Source organism: Protopterus annectens, chromosome 12.part0 (assembly GCF_019279795.1).
Source record: "Protopterus annectens isolate FY-2018-M chromosome 12.part0, PAN1.0, whole genome shotgun sequence".
Lineage (NCBI taxonomy): Eukaryota > Metazoa > Chordata > Ceratodontiformes > Protopteridae > Protopterus > Protopterus annectens.
Window position 1 is genome coordinate 322,095,775 of NC_056746.1, and position 16,523 is coordinate 322,112,297.

Genomic DNA, 16,523 nt, shown 5'->3' on the forward strand with positions numbered 1-16,523 from the left:
TTACCTTCATCTACAAGCAAACACACCACATAGGTTGTATAAATTAGAGAAGGAAAGATAAGTTCCAGCAAAAAAAAGGGGGATGGCAGGTGGGTAACCTGGACTGCAACAGTGAATACACTCGAACATCTACATTTATGGTAAGTGTACACAAAGTACAGTTTTGTACCTACCATAAATGTAGATGTTCGAGTGCTAATACAGCTGCAGTCATAACAGATGGGTTCTCCTGCCGTCAGGCGGATCCTCGGTCGGCCGAATTCCAAAGTCTAGGTCCGGCGTCGGTTGTCGCTTCTTCCCTGACGTCAGTGCGACAGGGGTATAAAAGAACCAGCAGACGCCATTTTCTTCAGTTTTTCTTGCCCCAGATGTCAGGTGCCCACAGAAGGAAGGCAATACAGAAATTTGTGTAATAAAGCAGTGCAATATAATCAAAATACAGTAGTTGCAAGCAAATACACCATAAATGAATACCCCAATCAGGTTGTATGAGGATGTGTTAGCCTATAGGCCTGTCCCAAGAGGGGAAGGAGGGAGGGAAACCTGGACTGCAGCTGTATTAGCACTCGAACATCTACATTTATGGTAGGTACAAAACTGTACTATGTTCATCGTGCATACAGCTGCAGTCATAACAGATGGGTAGAATCCCAAAGCTAAGAAAGGGGTGGTAGGCACTAGGTGGAACTAGGAGGAGCCAGGATGCCCTGCAAGACTGCAGTGGCAAAGCCTGCTCTAGATTTGGAGTATAACGGTAGGTGGTAGTGCTTGGAGAAGAAGGTATGCACAGAACTCCAAGTGGCTGCTTCCAAAATATCTTTGGTAGGAACTCCTCTGAGGAAAGCTGCAGAAGTAGCTGTGGCCCTTGTGGAGTGAGATCTGATGCCTGTAGGTACAGTTTTGCCATGAAAAGAATAGCAAAAGCATATGCAGTGGGCTATCCATTTTGAGATGGTCTGTTTCGAAATTGGCTTTCCTTGAGCTCCTACAGCATAGGACACAAAGAGCTGTTCTGATTTTCTGAAAGGCTTTGTTCTGTCCAGATAATAACGTAGTTGTCTGTGGATGTCCAAGGAATGTAGTAATCTCTCCCCTTTGTTTTGAGGATTAGGATAAAAGGTAGGCAAGTGTATGGCCTGATTCAAAGCTACCCTGGATACCACTTTAGGCATAAAGGACGGGTTGGTTCGTAAGGAAACTCTGTCCTGATGGAAGATGATGAAAGGCTGCACAGTCATGAGAGCTTGTAGTTCTGAAACTCTACGAGCTGAGGTAACAGCCAGAAGGAAAGCTGTTTTCCAGGACAAATATTGCAAATCGATGAGGCAGCTGGCTCAAAGGGAGGCAAGGTCAGTTTTTCCAGAATGAAATTGAGATCCCAAGCAGGTATTGGTTGTTTTCTTGGGGGTCTTAGATTCTTAGCCCCTCTGAGGAACTGTCTGAAGAGAGGGTGAGAGAATAAGGGTGGATCAGTGTTGTATTCTGCAGAAATGGCTGAGGCATGGATTTTGATGGAGGAGAATGAAAGTCCACTGCTTAGCAGCTCAGCTAAATACTGTAGTATTTGAAGTAAATTCAGTTTTCCAGAATCCTGGCCCTTTTTCTCATTCCAGACACAAAACCGTTTCCATTTTGCGGAGTAAGCTTTTCTAGTTGACGGCCTTCTGGCCTCCAAAATGACATCCTGCACCTCCTTGGAGAGTAGGGTCTGTTGTGATGCTAAGGAATCTTCCATGCGGCTAGATTGAGTGTTTTTAGCTGGCTGTGAAGAGTTTTGAAGCTGTGCTGAGTCAGAAGAAGAGGTATTAGAGGCAGGGTCCATGGTGGGGAATGAGTCAGGCTCCTCAGGAGTGGGTACCAGTGTTGTCTTGGCCAGTCCGGAGCAATGAGAATCATCTTTGGTCTGTCTGCTCTGGTTTTCAATAGAACTTTGGGCAGCAGAGGAAGAGGTGGGAAGGCATAAACTGTCATTGATGTCCAAATGAAAGAGAGAGCATCCACTCTCCAGGCCTTTGGATGGAAAATCCTTGAGCAGAATTTTGTCAATTGGTGATTTTTGTGGGAGGCAGAGAGATCTATGGCTGGCCTTCCCCATGCTTGGATTGTTTCTGTAAAAACTTTTGGATGCAACCTCCATTCGTGTGGATCTGTCATATTTCTGCTTAGGTTGTCTGCCAGCGTGTTTTCCTTGCCTGGCAAGTACTGTGCTTGTAGTTCGATGTGCAAGTCCATGGCCATGTTCCAAAGTGACATGGCCAGTCTGCATAGGGGGTATGAATGTGTTCCTCCCTGTTTGTTTATGTACCACATAACTGTGGTGTTGTCCATTCTTATCAATATCATCATTCTGTGGATTATTTCGTGCTTCTGTGTGTTAATAAACTTGGAGGATCTTCTTCTACCTGCAGTTGTCGTCGCTTTCCTTTTTGGTTGGTTTAGTGGCATTCTTATCAATAGTTGACCTGGTTGCAGAAGGTCCTTGAAAGCCATAATAGCATTTATTACTGCTAGCATTTCCTTTTGATTGATGTGAAGGTGCTTTTCTTTTTGGGACCATTTGCCCTGAATGCACCGATCTGTCATGTGCGCCCCCCAGGCGTAGTCAGAGGCGTCTGTTGTGATGACTTGATTTGCATGAGGCTTGCTGAATAGAAGGCCTGTGTTTGTTTGGCATGCTTGAGCCCACCACAGAAATTCCTTTTGCAGACATGGAATTAGTGGTATTACTGTTTCCAAACTGTGGCTGTGTTGAGACCATATGTTTTTCAGGTACCATTGAAGTTTCCTCATATGCAGCTTTGCACATGGGATTAGTAAGATGCAAGATGCCATGAATCCCAGAGCCTGCAGGATTTTCCTTGCAGTCAGCCTGGTGCAATTTGCTAGTGCTCTGAAGTATTGAGTTAGTTGCCCCTGCTTCTCTGGCGTGAGGTAGGCCATCTGGGTGTTTGTGTCCAAGTTGGCACCCAGGAAAATTATCTTCCGAGAGGGTATTAGCCTTGATTTCTTTTTGTTGACTGTGTATCCCAGAGCGCTCAACAACATTATTACATAAGCCAGCTGTTTCAGAAGAATGTGCTTGCTGTCCGCTTGGATCAGGCAGTCGTCCAAATAAGGGTATATACTTGTATCCCTTGAAGTCTGCAGTAGGCAATTACTGATGCCATGCATTTCGTGAATACTCTGGGCGCAGTAGATAAGCCAAAGGGCAATGCAGATAATTGATAATGGGTTGAACCTGCAAGAAATCTGAGGTATCTTCTGCAATTTTGTCTGATTGGGACATGCAGGTATGCCTCCTGGAGGTCCAATGTTACCAGCCAAGACTCCTTGCCCAGCATGGGAAGAAGTTGCTGTAGTGAGCATCTTGAATTTTGGTACGAGTAGAAATGTGTTTAGGATGGACAGGTCCAAAATAGGTCTCCAATCTTTTCCCTTCCTTGGTACCAGGAATAGCCTGGAATAAAAACCTTGACCTTGTTCGTGCGTAGGTACCTCTTGAATAGCTTTCATGTCTATGAGATTTGTAATTTGCCTTTGTGCCTCTGCCCTTTGATTGTGTGGCAGGTTTGGCATGCCTCTCATTTTTGGAAGGGTGTGAAAATGGAATCTGTAGCCTCTGTTTATAATGTCCAGGATCCATTTGTCTTTTGTGACAATATGCCAATTCTTTGAAAATAATGCCAGCTTTCCTCCTAAGGGGGCTGCCATTTGAGTCTTGCTTGGCATGCAAAGGGGAAAGTCATTGGGCTTGCTTTCTGAATGATTGCGAGTTATCCTCACCACACCTCTTTGTGTAGGAGCTTGCCATTGTCTGCCTCTAAACGATCCTTGGGATTGTCCTCTACCCCTCGGGCGCCTGTATCTGCCTCTTTGGGGTCTGTCCGTGGCTGGAAAGGACCAATTTTTGGAAGGCCAATTTCTACTGAAACGTGGGGGTTGTACCTGTAGAAAATCTTTCACAGTTTGCATTGATTTAGCCTTTTCCTCCATTTTCCTTAATACCTCCTCAGCATTAGCACCAAATAATACATCCTTTTGAAGAGGGGTATCTAGTAATTTAGCTTTGACATGATCAGGCAAGGTTTGTTCCTTGAGCCAGGCATGTCTACGTATGACTGATCCTGTAACAGCAGTTCTACATGAGGCCTCTAGAGCATCAAAACCACATTGTAAGGTATGCTTACCCACTTGTTCTGCACTATGCATCAAATCCTGCAACTCCTTCAAGTCTGGTTGTTCAGGTTGTGACATTTTACTTTTCAATTGTGATAACAAAAACTGTTGGTATTTTAGCATATGGAACTGACAGGTTAAGGCCCTCAGAGTTAAGGTAGCCGAGGTATATACCTTTTTTCTCCACCTTTCTAAGGATCTGGAATCTCTCTCGGAAGGTAAAGGATTTTTAGCAGTGGAGGCCTTAATTCACTTGGGGCCCTGTGAGATGGTTTCTGGGTCAGCAGCATGGTTTTTGTATAGAAATTGGTGCGAGTCAGGAACCCTGTAGTACCTGTCAGGCTTAACTGGGGCTGGAGGCAGAGAGTCCAGGTTAAGGCAGGCCTCCGAGTAAACATCATCTAGGATGTCCAAGACAAGAGGTATAGCCAGAGGCCTGTGCTGAGGTAGTAAGAGAAATTCTCTAAGCCTTTTCTTGGAATCTGAATAATCTTGGCCTTCCCAGTGGAAGTGTTCCCTTAAAGTATGCAAAGTTTCCCCAAATGAGTAATCCTCTGGGGGGGGATACAGAAGGAATGGATTCCTCCGCATCAGAGTCTTCAAAAGGGGAGTAAGAATGTTACTGATCATCAGAGTGCTCTGAAATAATGGAGCCCTGATCAGAGGGGGATTCTTCCTCCACTCTGGGCCTTTTGTCCGGTGGGGGTTGAGAACCCCTGATAAGAGTAATTAAATCCTCAGCCATTTTAAGCATCTGCTTTTTAGGCATGGGGCCTGGAGATGGGCCCTGTGTAGCTTGTCTCAGAGTGCATGGCTGCTTTAGACTTAGTGAAAGCCTTGATGGAGAAAGAAGAGGAAGGTCTGAAGACACCTTGAGTGGAGGTAGACCTGTCCACATTTTGAGGTTCAACGCCAAGAGTGGCTTCGTATCTGTAGTCGGGGTGTGGGCCGAGGAGCCTGCGACCTCGGGCACAGGAGACACCGCAAATGAAGTGTCGTCGATAGTCAGGGGCTGCGTAGGTGCCTCGCTGAGAACCGGACCACGTGTAGTCGGCTTTGGTGTGGTGTCGGTAGAGGCCGCGGACCTCGTGTGTCGGTCCTTATCTTTGCGTTTTTAGACAAAACTGGAGTCGGAGTATCCGGCGACATAATATAGTTAAATGTTTTTCCAAAATAATGCTGGGCGAACTCCGCCCGACGCTTAATGGTGCGTTTGTTGAATGTAGCACGAAAGCGACAGACCGAGACGTCGTGGTCTGGGCCTAAACAAGGTATACAGAGGGAATGGAAATCCTTATGCGGTATTTGCTTCCCACATGAAATACAATTATTAACTTTGTCTGACATCGGTCTGAGGCAAGAAAAGTTTCCCCAACGGGGTACTTAGCTTTCAAGAAGACTTCGGTTTCAAAATTTTCATAATTTCAGGAGCTGGCCGACCAGCACTTACGAACTGCTTCTGCTTCGGGCACCGCGCGGCAAGAAAGACTGAAGAAAATGGCGTTGGCTGGTTCTTTTATACCTGTCGCACTGACGTCAGGGAAGAAGCGAAACAACCGACGCCGGACCTAGACTTTGGAATTCGGCCGACCGAGGACCTGCCTGACGGCAGGAGAACCCATCTGTTATGACTGCAGCTGTATGCACGATGAACATCTGTACTATGTTCGTGTTTCACTGTTACAGTCATCACATTTGGGTAGAATCCCAAAGCTATGGTTGGGAGGTTGGAGCTAAACAGCATTAGGAGCGGCTATGAGGCCCGGCAGAACTGCAGTGGCAAAGCCTGCCCTGGATTTAGGGTAGAGTGGCAGATGATAGTGCTTTGTAAAGGTGTGCACTGAACTCCAAGTAGCTGCCTCTAAAATGCCCTTGGTTGGTACTCCCCTGAGAAAGGCTGCTGAAGTGTCTGCAGCTCTGGTGGAATGTGGCCTAATGCCCTTAGGCACTGGCTTGCCATGGTATAAGTAGCAGAAACAAACGCAGTGGCCTATCCACTTTGAAATAGTCTGCTTTGAGATCGCCTTTCCTTGTAATCCTGCAGCATATGCCACTAGTAATTGCTCTGTCTTTCTGAAAACTTTGGTTTTGTCCAAGTAGAATCTAAGCTGTCTGTGTACGTCCAAAGAATGCAGCATTCTTTCCCCCTTGTTCTGTGGATTTGGATAAAAAGTCGGCAAATGAATGGTTTGGTTAAGAGCCACACTGGACACCACTTTAGGCATAAATGTTGGGTTTCTCCTGAAAGAGACCCTGTCCGGATAAAAAATGATAAAAGGTTCCACAGCCATGAGTACCTGTAGCTCAAACTCGTCTTGCAGAAGTTATTGCTAGGAGCAGAGCTGCTTTCCAAGATAAAAACTTTATATCAGCAGTAGCAGCTGGCTCAAAAGGAGGCAGGGTGAGTTTTTCCAAGACAAAGTTGAGGTCCCATGCAGGCATTGGTGATCTCCTTGGAGGCCTTAAATTTTTGGCTCCCCTGAGGTACTGTTTTAATAAGGGATAAGAAAAGATTGGTGGCTCTGCATTGTAATGAGCCAAAATGGCAGAGGCATGAATTTCAATAGATGAGAAAGATGGGCCTTTGTCCAGCATCTCAGTTAAGTACTGTAAATCTGAGGAATATTTTGCACAGCTGTATCTGTTCCTTGTGCCTGGTTCCAAGCACAGAATCTCTTCCATTTTCCAGCATAAAATTTCTTAGTACTAGGCCTTCTGGCTTCCAAAATGACATCCATCACAGCTTTGCTGAGAGGTGTGTTTTGTATGACTACATTATCTGCCATGCTGCCAGGTTTAAAGTCTTGAGTTGGCTATGCAGGATGTGATTGTTTCGCTGGTACAGTAGATGCGGTACTTGAGGCAAGGTCCAAGCTGGGCATTGAGACAAGCTCCTTAATATTGGGTACCAGTGCTGGCGGGGCCAGTATGGTGCAATCAGGATCATCTTTGACTTCTCCTGTCTGACCTTTAGGAGTACCTTGGGGAGGAGAGGCAGAGGGAGAAAGGCATATACTGATAGGTTTTTCCAGCTGAAGGATAGGGCGCCCACTTTCCATGCTTGTCTGTGAAATCCTTGTGCAGAATCTCTTTAGCTGGTAGCTGTGAGGGGAGGCAAATATATCTATGTCCGGGCATCCCCATTTCCTTGTTATCATGCTGAAGACATGTGGATCCAGCTGCCACTCGTGGGGATCCATGAGGTTTCTGCTTAATTTGTCTGCCAGAGCATTTTTCCTTCCTGGCAGGAAGTCAATGCTGTGTCCCACAAAGTCATGGCTAGTCTGCAAAGGGGGTAGGAATGTGTGCCCCCCTGCTTGTTTATATATCACATGGCCGTGGTGGTAGTCTGTTTATCAGTAGTTGTCCTGGATGAAGTAGGTCATTGAAGGCCGTCAGGGCATTTTGAACAGCAAACATCTTTTTGATTGATATGTAGATGCATTTGGTTTGAGGTCCATGTTCCCTGAATGCATCTTCACGCCATGTGGGCCCCCCCAGGCATAATCTGATGCATCCGTTGTTAGTGTCTGCCTGGCTGGGGGTAATGTGAATGGCTGTCCCTTGTTTTGGTGACCAGCCTTTGCCACCATCGAAACTCCTGTTGCAGGTCGGGAATGAGTGTAATTATAGTTTCCAGGCTGTGGCAATGTTGAGTCCAAACAATTTTTAGGTACCATTGAAGTTTCCTCATATGCAGCCTTGCATATGGAATTAGTAGGATGCAGGATGCCTTGAAGCTCGAAGCCTGCAGAATTTTTCTTGCAGATAACTGGGGCCTTTGTTGCCAACATTTTGAAATAGGTAGTCAGTTGTCTTTGTCTGTCTGGCATGAGATAAGCCATCTGGGCAGTAGTATTTAAACTTGCACCCAGGAATATTATCTCTTGAGAGGGTACTAGTTTTGATTTCTTTTCACTGACTGTGTACCCTAGGCATATTAGATGTTTTTTCACAAACGCCAGATGCTGCAGAAGGTTGTCCTTGTTCTCTGCTTGAATTAGACAGTCGTCCAAGTAAGGATATATTTGTATTTCTCTTTGTCTGCAGAATGCAATTACTGGTGCCAGACACTTTGTAAAGACCCTGAGCGCAGCAGATAAGCCAAAGGGCAGTGCAGAGAATCGGTAATGCATTGAGCCAGCCTTGAATCTGAGGTATCTTCTGCATGTTTGTCTTATTGGGACATGCAGGTATGCCTCTTTTAGGTCTAAAGTTACAAGCCAAGCGTTCTTGCCCAGCATGGGCAGAAGCTGTTGCAAAGTCAATATTTTGAATTCTGGTATATCCAGGAATGTGTTCAGAATCGATTGGTCCAGTACTGGCCTCCAGGCCTCGTCCTTTCTGGGTACCAAGAACAGTCTTGAGTAAAATCCTTGTCCCCGTTCTTGCTCTGGCACTTGTTGAATGGCCCTCATATCCATGAGGGATGAGACTTGTTTTTGTGCCTCTGCCCACTGAATTTTTGGCAGATCTGGCCAGCCATTTGCCTTCGGCAGGGTATGGAAATGGAACTTGTAGCCCTGTGACACGATATTTAGAACCCACCTCTCCTGGGTTATAATGTGCCAATTTTGAGAAAAAAGTGCTAATTTTCCCCCTGCTGCCAGGAAATAAGTGCTTAGTGCCAGCAGGGGGAAGTCACTGGGACTGTTTCCTATAAGGTTGTGATTTGTCTTGTCCACTTTTGGAGGTAGAAGCACCCCATTGCTTTGACCTATATAAACCTTGTGCCTGGGATCTGCCTCTAGGGTGTCTGGGTCTGCCCCTTTGAGGTCTGTCTGACACAGGAAAGGACCAATTCTTTGTTGGCCAGTGTCTACTAAATCTAGGTGGCTGTACTTGTAAGAAATCTTTGGCCGTCTGCATAGATTTGGCCATGTCCTCCATTTTCTTTAACACCTCTTCTGCCTTAACACCAAACAAAGTATCATGCTGTAAAGGTGCATCTAATAATTTAACTAACATGATCAGGCAGATTTTGTTCCTTTAACCAAGCATGCCTTCTAATTACAGAACCTGTAACTGCGGCCCTGCAGGAGGCCTCTAATGAATCAAAACCACATTGCAAAGTATGCATTCCAACTTGTTCAGCTGCATGCAATATATCCTGCATTTCCTTGTTTTCTGCACATTCAGAGTTTAACATTTTTTGTTTAAGCAATGCCATGACATGCTGCCGATATTTGAGCATATGAAACTGACAGTTTAAGGCCCTTATAGCCAAGGTAGCAGATGTGTAAACCTTTTTTTCCCATCTATCCAGTGCCCTGGAATCCCTGTCAGAAGGGGTAGAGTTTTTTGCAGCGGAAGCCTCGACTCCCTTTGGACCCTGAGAAATATAGTTTCTGGGTCTGCAGCGGGGTTTTTAAAAAGGAATTTATGTGAGTCAGGAACCCTGTAATATTTGTCAGGCTTAACAGGAGCTGGAAGTAAGGAGTCAGGGGTAAGGCTAGACTCCGAAAACACATCTACAATGTCTAATACAGGAGGGAAGGATAGTGGCTTGTGCTGGGGTAGTAACAGGAAATCCCCAAGCCTCTTTTTAGATTCTGAAAAATCTTGGCTCTCCCAGTGGAAATGCTCCCTCATGGTATGTAAGGTTTCCCCAAAAGAGTGGTCCTCAGGAGGAGAAGTTGAAGGTATGGATTCTTCAGCATCAGAATCCTCATGGGGGGAAAAGAATATTCCTGATCAGAAGAGGAATCGGAAGAAATGGAAACCTGATCTGAAGATTCATAGTCAGTCTCTTGCCTACGCCTCTTATCAGGAGGGGGATGGGAACCCCTGATCAAGGTAATCAAGTCTACGGCCATTTTGAGCATCTGTTTTTTGAGCATGGAGGCCTGTCCACGTGGCTCTTGAGTTTGCTTCTTTGCCTTTGAAGGAGCCTTAGTCTTTGCCTTTGAAGTCTGTTTAATGTATTAATGTCTGGGTCTAAATACACCCTCAAAAGCCGGTGCCTGCTCAGCGGCTCCGGCCCTATCTTAAGGATTAGCGTCCGAGGCTCCAATACCTCGAGTTTCCAGCAGCATGCCCGACTCAATGTGGGAGTCAGTAGCAGCCTGCGACTCTAAAGTAGCGGTCAGGGGCTGCGAAAGTGCCTCACTGAGAACCGGCGACTGGCTTAGGAGAAGCTTCGTCGGTTATGGGCCTCAGCTGTCTTTTTCTTTGCGTTTTTTGTGAACTCCGGAAGTCGGATGGCTTTCCGACATTTCTGGACAATTAAAACTGCGACCAAAGTAGTTTAAAGCAAAATCATACTGGCGCTTAATACTGCGTTGGTTAAATCTAGCACAAAACCGACAACTCAGAAAGTTATGATCAGGGTCTAGGCAAGGAATACAGTAAGAATGAAAGCCCTTATGAGGTATTTGCTTCCCACAAGAAATACAATTAACTTTTTCTGACCGGTTCTGGAGCAAGAAAAAAGACTTTGGATCTGAAATTCAAACTCGAAAATCTCAGGAGTCGGCCGACCAGCACTTGCGAACTGCTTCTGCTTCAGGCACCGCGCGGCAAGAAAGACTGAAGAAAATGACGTCAGCTGCTTCTTTTGTACCCCTGATGTCAGGGAAGGGGGGACAGCAGCCGACACAGGACCCAAGACTTTGGAATTCAGGCCGACTTGAGGGCAACCTGCCAGCAGGATTACCCTAAATGTAATGACTGCAACAGTGAAACACGAAGAACATCAGTGCAAGAAACTTGTGTGTGTGGAAGATATATCTAGTTAATCACTGTATATTAATCAGATCAGATAATGGTAGTAGAAAAAGCAAACAAACTCGTCCCAAGTCAAAAACAATAATAAAAAATATATAATTTGAAATATTGTACAGAATTACTAAGTATTCGAAAGTAATCCAAGCAGGGTAGGCAGTGTTTCTAGTCGAAAAGCCTTTAAGTATATAGACAAGCAATCCATGTAAAACAAAAATAAGAGTAATGGTTTCCTCACAAGCTTTCTAACTACATATATACTTAGCCAAATGAGTGGTTTATTGTGCTGTAAAACAAAGTGTTATTGGTATACACATTAAATTCATATACCTTCCACCCATCAGTGTAACATTCGAGCTGGTCCTGCCCTACTTAGTACCCATCATAATATAACCCTTATGTACTTTAAAATTAATAATGATATGGTACCTCTTATTTAACCAGATTAAGTATGTGATTTTATCCAAGATAATATACTACATGACTGGAAATGTATAAACCTTGCACCATTTGGCAATCTAAAATATATGCACTTTGCATGCAAAAAAATCACTTGTAAAAATCATATTCTGTTTCTATAACCTATGGTTAAAGATCGCTTTCGTCCTTCTAGACTTCTTCAGGTCTGTGTACAAGAACCCTAAAAAGTATCTATAAAATTATTGCATAATTAGTTAGTATTGTTATTACACATCATTCTGAATAAACTGGAAAAAAAAAAAAAAAACAAGACAAGAAAAAGAAAAAATGTATGCTGACGGAAATAAAATATACACAAATTAAAATGGATTTAACATGGTATTTAAAACCAACTGGAAGAATAAAATAAAATTAGTCATGTAAACAATGTGGCAATTTTCTAAGTTCCAGTACATTTTTAAATGAACAGTAGTAGTTTAGTCCAGGCTTCCAAGAGAGTTCAGTTTTAATTGCCACATGAGTTCACGTTTCTCCTGCATATTTGGGAGATCTCCTTCAGGATCACCCATGTCTATACGATCAAGTATCGGGAAGTTAAAACCTTTGCGTCTTTTATGAAGAGCAAGGTATCTGGTTAGTGCATTATTTTTACATCCAGGGCATATTTCTGCCAGATGACATGAAATCTTAGACTTACAGTCTATATAGAACTGAAAAGGACTGAAGCACCTTCACTCATCCTCCCCAGTAGGAGAATAAGAAATTCTACGGAGAACAACAAATGCAAAAATAGCTGCATCCTGACATACATTTTGGATCACAGTATCAAAAATGTTACTGAAGAAAACTGGGCCATTGTCACTGGAAACCCTTTTCCGATTAACATCTTAGGTGAAACCCATTCCTTTGTTTACAGGAAGGCCAAGAACATTCGATGTTTTGTTGAATTTAAACCTAGACTATATGAGTGAAACAGAAAAGGATGTGAAGCTAACTGTACATTTTGTTTATTTATACAGCAAGGTGATGTTTTTATTGCCTTTATTTAAAGAAAATCATTAAGACCAGTGCAGGGGGTGACTAACACTACAAAAGTAACTTACAGGGCACAGTACGATGAATGTGATGCATTTTATGTGGGCAAGACTGTAAATAAATTTAAGGGAAGGATTTCATGTCATCAGGCAGAAATCTGCTCTGGATGTAAAAATAATGCACTAGCCAAACACCTCGCTCTTGATGAGACACGCTGGTTTTAAGTTCCACATACTGGATCACACAGACATGGTTGATCTTGAAAGACACATCCCGAATATGGTGGAAAAAACGTTAACTCATGTGGCAATTTAAAGCTGAACTCTTATACAAAGGCTGGACTAAGCTACTACTGTTCACTTAAAAGTGCACTGGAACTTAGAAAACTGCCACATTGTTTGCATGACAAATTTTATTTTATTCTTCCAGTTGGTTTTAAATACCATGTTAAATCAGTTTTAAGTGTATATTTTGTTTCCATCATACATTTTTTCTTTTTTCCACTTTATTCAAAACAACAATACTAATTATACAATAACATTTTTGTAAATTGTTGTGTACAAGAACACTAAAAACTTAGACCTGAATAAATCTAGGACGAAAATGATCTTTAACAGGTTATGGAAATAGAAAATGACTTTTACAATGGATTTTTTTTGCATGCAAAGTGTATACATATATATTTATATATATTTTTATATTACCAAATGGTGTAAGGTTTATATATTTCCAGTCATGTAGCATATTTTCTTGGATAAAATCACATACTTAACCTGGTTAAAGAGGTACTACATCATTATTAATTTTTTAGTACACAAGGGTTATATTGTATTCTATTTCCTGGCCTCAGGCGACTCATACCTCGGCTTCTATACAAAAGCCTCAGCTTGGCTGTCGCAGTGTGCATGGGACGTCACATGTAGGGCCATAAACCAGGAGCCTTAAAAGTGACGTCTGCATACATAATCCTCAGAACTTCTCAGCCGCAGACGACATTCACTTCGTACGATCGCCTCTTCACAGATGTCGCATCTTAAAGATCAGTAGCCCGTTAGGTTCCCAATTCTTATTTTTGACTGTTCTAGCGAACGCTTGGATGTTGTAGCCTTTAGCTGATGTCAGGGAAAAAGGGAAAGTGCCAATGCGGGCGCCAGATACCCCATAAGGACGCCCATGACAGCTTTTTTTTTTTTTTTTTTTTTGCCTAGGCCGGGAACACTATCATTCCTCCTGCGCTAGTTGTCAATCATTTATGCCTAACACCTTGCGCAGCCATCTAGCCGCATTAAATCTCTACCTGGAGAACCAACACCTTAAGTGGTTAGCCCTTAGGATGGGTCCTGCATCAGAGACCATAGCAGTTTACTATGGGAAATACCAAGGGACAAAATGTCCTGGTGGGACAGACAGTGATCTGCGGATAGCCTGCTGGATACCCTGTTCTGTAACATTGGTTTTATGGCAATGCAAAACAAATGATCTGGATATTTTGCCCAGTTTTCACCATGCAGGAACCAACACTGACCACTCTCTCAAGTTTATAATGAAAAGCAGACATTGATTCACTACTAAATTACTTGTTCTTTGCAAGTGCTACAGGGAAGCTGAAGCCTATCCTAGCACACTGTGGGTGTAAAGGCACTGGAAAAAACTAAGCCTAGAAAGGATGCCTGGCTATTGCAGTATACCCTCAACCACTTCACAAACACAGAATGTGCAGCTGCATGCAATCTGGAGGATAACCAATTCACTTATGACATGACTGGGACTGTTTATTACTCGGCAAGAACCTAACCAAATGGATACGAGGATGACAAAGCCAGACATGCACAAAAAGGCTACAAGGTGCTCAAATCAGTGCTTCCAAGCAAAAAAGTCAAATCAAAACTTAGGAAACTGAAAAACACCAGAGTCATTGTAAAATGCAAATAACTATGTAGAAAAACAAGAATGGGCATTTACATAACAGACCTTTAAAAAGGAAGAAAGCAAAGCAGAGGCCTAGCAACAGCTAGTATACAAGAGTTAAGACTGTTCAGAAAAACAGCTTTCCCAAGCCGCCATTCACCTCTTTTCCATCACAAACAGCTACCATCCATACCTCTCAACCTGGAAACATCAAAAATGTGGACAAGGTCCATGAAAAATAGGTACAAATCTGTATGCTGATTAACATCAAATTTGCATACATTATTATGCAACCCCACCCACTCCAGTGGAATTGTGGGATACCAACTTTCAAACACAAATTTAACAGACAACCAAAATATGGCACCAGAGTCCCCTCTGCACCCAATTCCAGTGTCCCATTACCTGTCTATTTTGCCCCATTTACCATGCTTTACTTCTAAAATTATTTGGATTTTACTTTTACATTTTATAGCACAACGCACAAACACTAAGACATATGCTAAACAAAGCTGCTAAAGCAATACCGTCTCACAATGAGAATGGTGCCCAGAATCAAACCCAAATCTATTAGAGGGATCATTTCTCTACTGCTACAACAGACTGTCCCTTGAAGTTCTGCTCTTATACAGTGCATCACAAAAACTGCAAAACCTTATTCAGACAAGACTCCTCCACCATTCAATGGAAAAGCCTTAACATATGTCTTTTGCAGACATGTTTGTAAAATAGATGTGGTAACAATCCTTGAATGTTTTGGATGTTGCACAGCTATGCTATTTTTATTTGTTGATGAGAGAACACTGCTACAGTTAATTCTTATCTTCCTTGTATAAATGTGATCGAAAAAACTGATCAGATATCATAAAGATATTGCTTCTGTGTAGTATCATGGTTCTCTGTTCACATAAGCATATAATAAGTTATGTCTTACCATAACGTTCCATGTTATTTGTCTTCTTCTCGCCTTCTTTCTTGCTGGATGGGTTCGGAGCCGATCCTCGGCTCCGACTCGGCCTATATTATAGCTCGAGAGCTATTTTTACCGGCTCGAGGCAGCCCTATATCCCACAATACCATGCACTAACTCCCCAGATCTCGTTTGGAAGCCAAGACATAGTATCAAAGTAATATTATAATAATAATATTATAATCCTCTTTTACGAGTACAGATTACCTGCTAGTAACACTAAGGATACCAGGAAAGACGCAACATATTGTATCTCCAGAAATGGAAGGACTCAGAACCTCGAGTCTATCCAGGCTAGGGGGCAGGAGGGAGGGACGCAAGAAAGAAGGCGAGAAGAAGACAACTAACATGGAACGTTATGGTAAGACATAACTTCTTAATGTTAAGTTGTCATTCTCGCCTTCATTCTTGCTGGATGGGGCAGCGTCCCTAGCATCTTAGTCCTGGGTGGCTCAATGGAACAGACTCCTGAGTACAGTGGAACCAAAATCAGCTCTATTTCTGGAGGCTAGATCAAGCTTATAATGGGCAATAAAGGTATGTTTGGACGCCCATGTAGCTGCTGCACAAATGGCATCTAGAGGTAACCTTGCTTGAAAAGCCATTGAAGTTGATAGTGCCCTGGTTGAATGAGCTTTAGGCCTAGAGGGTAGTTGCCTGCGTCTCAACTCATAGACCAAGGTAATAATAGATGTCAGCCATCTGGAAAGAGTAACTTTCGATACCGGAAGCCCTTTCTTGCCTGCAGCATGAGAGGAAGAGCTGGTCTGACTTTCTGAATTGTTTTGTCCTGTCTAGGTAATACCGTAATTGGCGAACATCTAATGAATGTAATTTTTGTTCAGCCCTGTTGGTATAGTCTGGGAAAAAGACGGGCAAATCAATGGAGTGGTTTAGATTTGCTTCCGATAACACTTTTGGTAGGAAGGAAGGGTTTGTTCTGAGAGTTACTCTATCTTTATGAAAAACCAAATAGGGAGGACGGACAGACAAGGCTTGAAGTTCCGATACCCTTCTGGCAGATGTTATAGCTACTAAAAACAGCGTTTTCCAAGAAAGAAGTTTGAGGGAGCAAGAAGCTGCCGGTTCAAAAGGGGGTAGAATTAGTGAGGTTAGAACTAAATTCAAATCCCATTGTGGGGGTGGATCTTTAACTGGAGGTCTGAGCAACAATATGCCCTTGAGAAAGGCTTTACAGAGTTTGTGGGACATATTTGCTTCTGAGAGTCCTACATGAAAATTAGCAATGGCCGCTAATTGTACCCTGATAGTGGCAGATGATGACCCCGAA

The 16,523-nt window shown here is 43.3% G+C and overlaps 1 protein-coding gene across 1 annotated transcript in view; it reads right to left on the bottom strand.

Annotated features, from left to right (window-relative positions):
• The window catches only part of RBBP6 (RB binding protein 6, ubiquitin ligase), a 2,624,906-nt gene that overhangs the window by 2,349,513 nt on the left and 258,870 nt on the right, over positions 1–16,523 (bottom strand). The gene's annotated exons all lie outside the window — the stretch shown is intronic.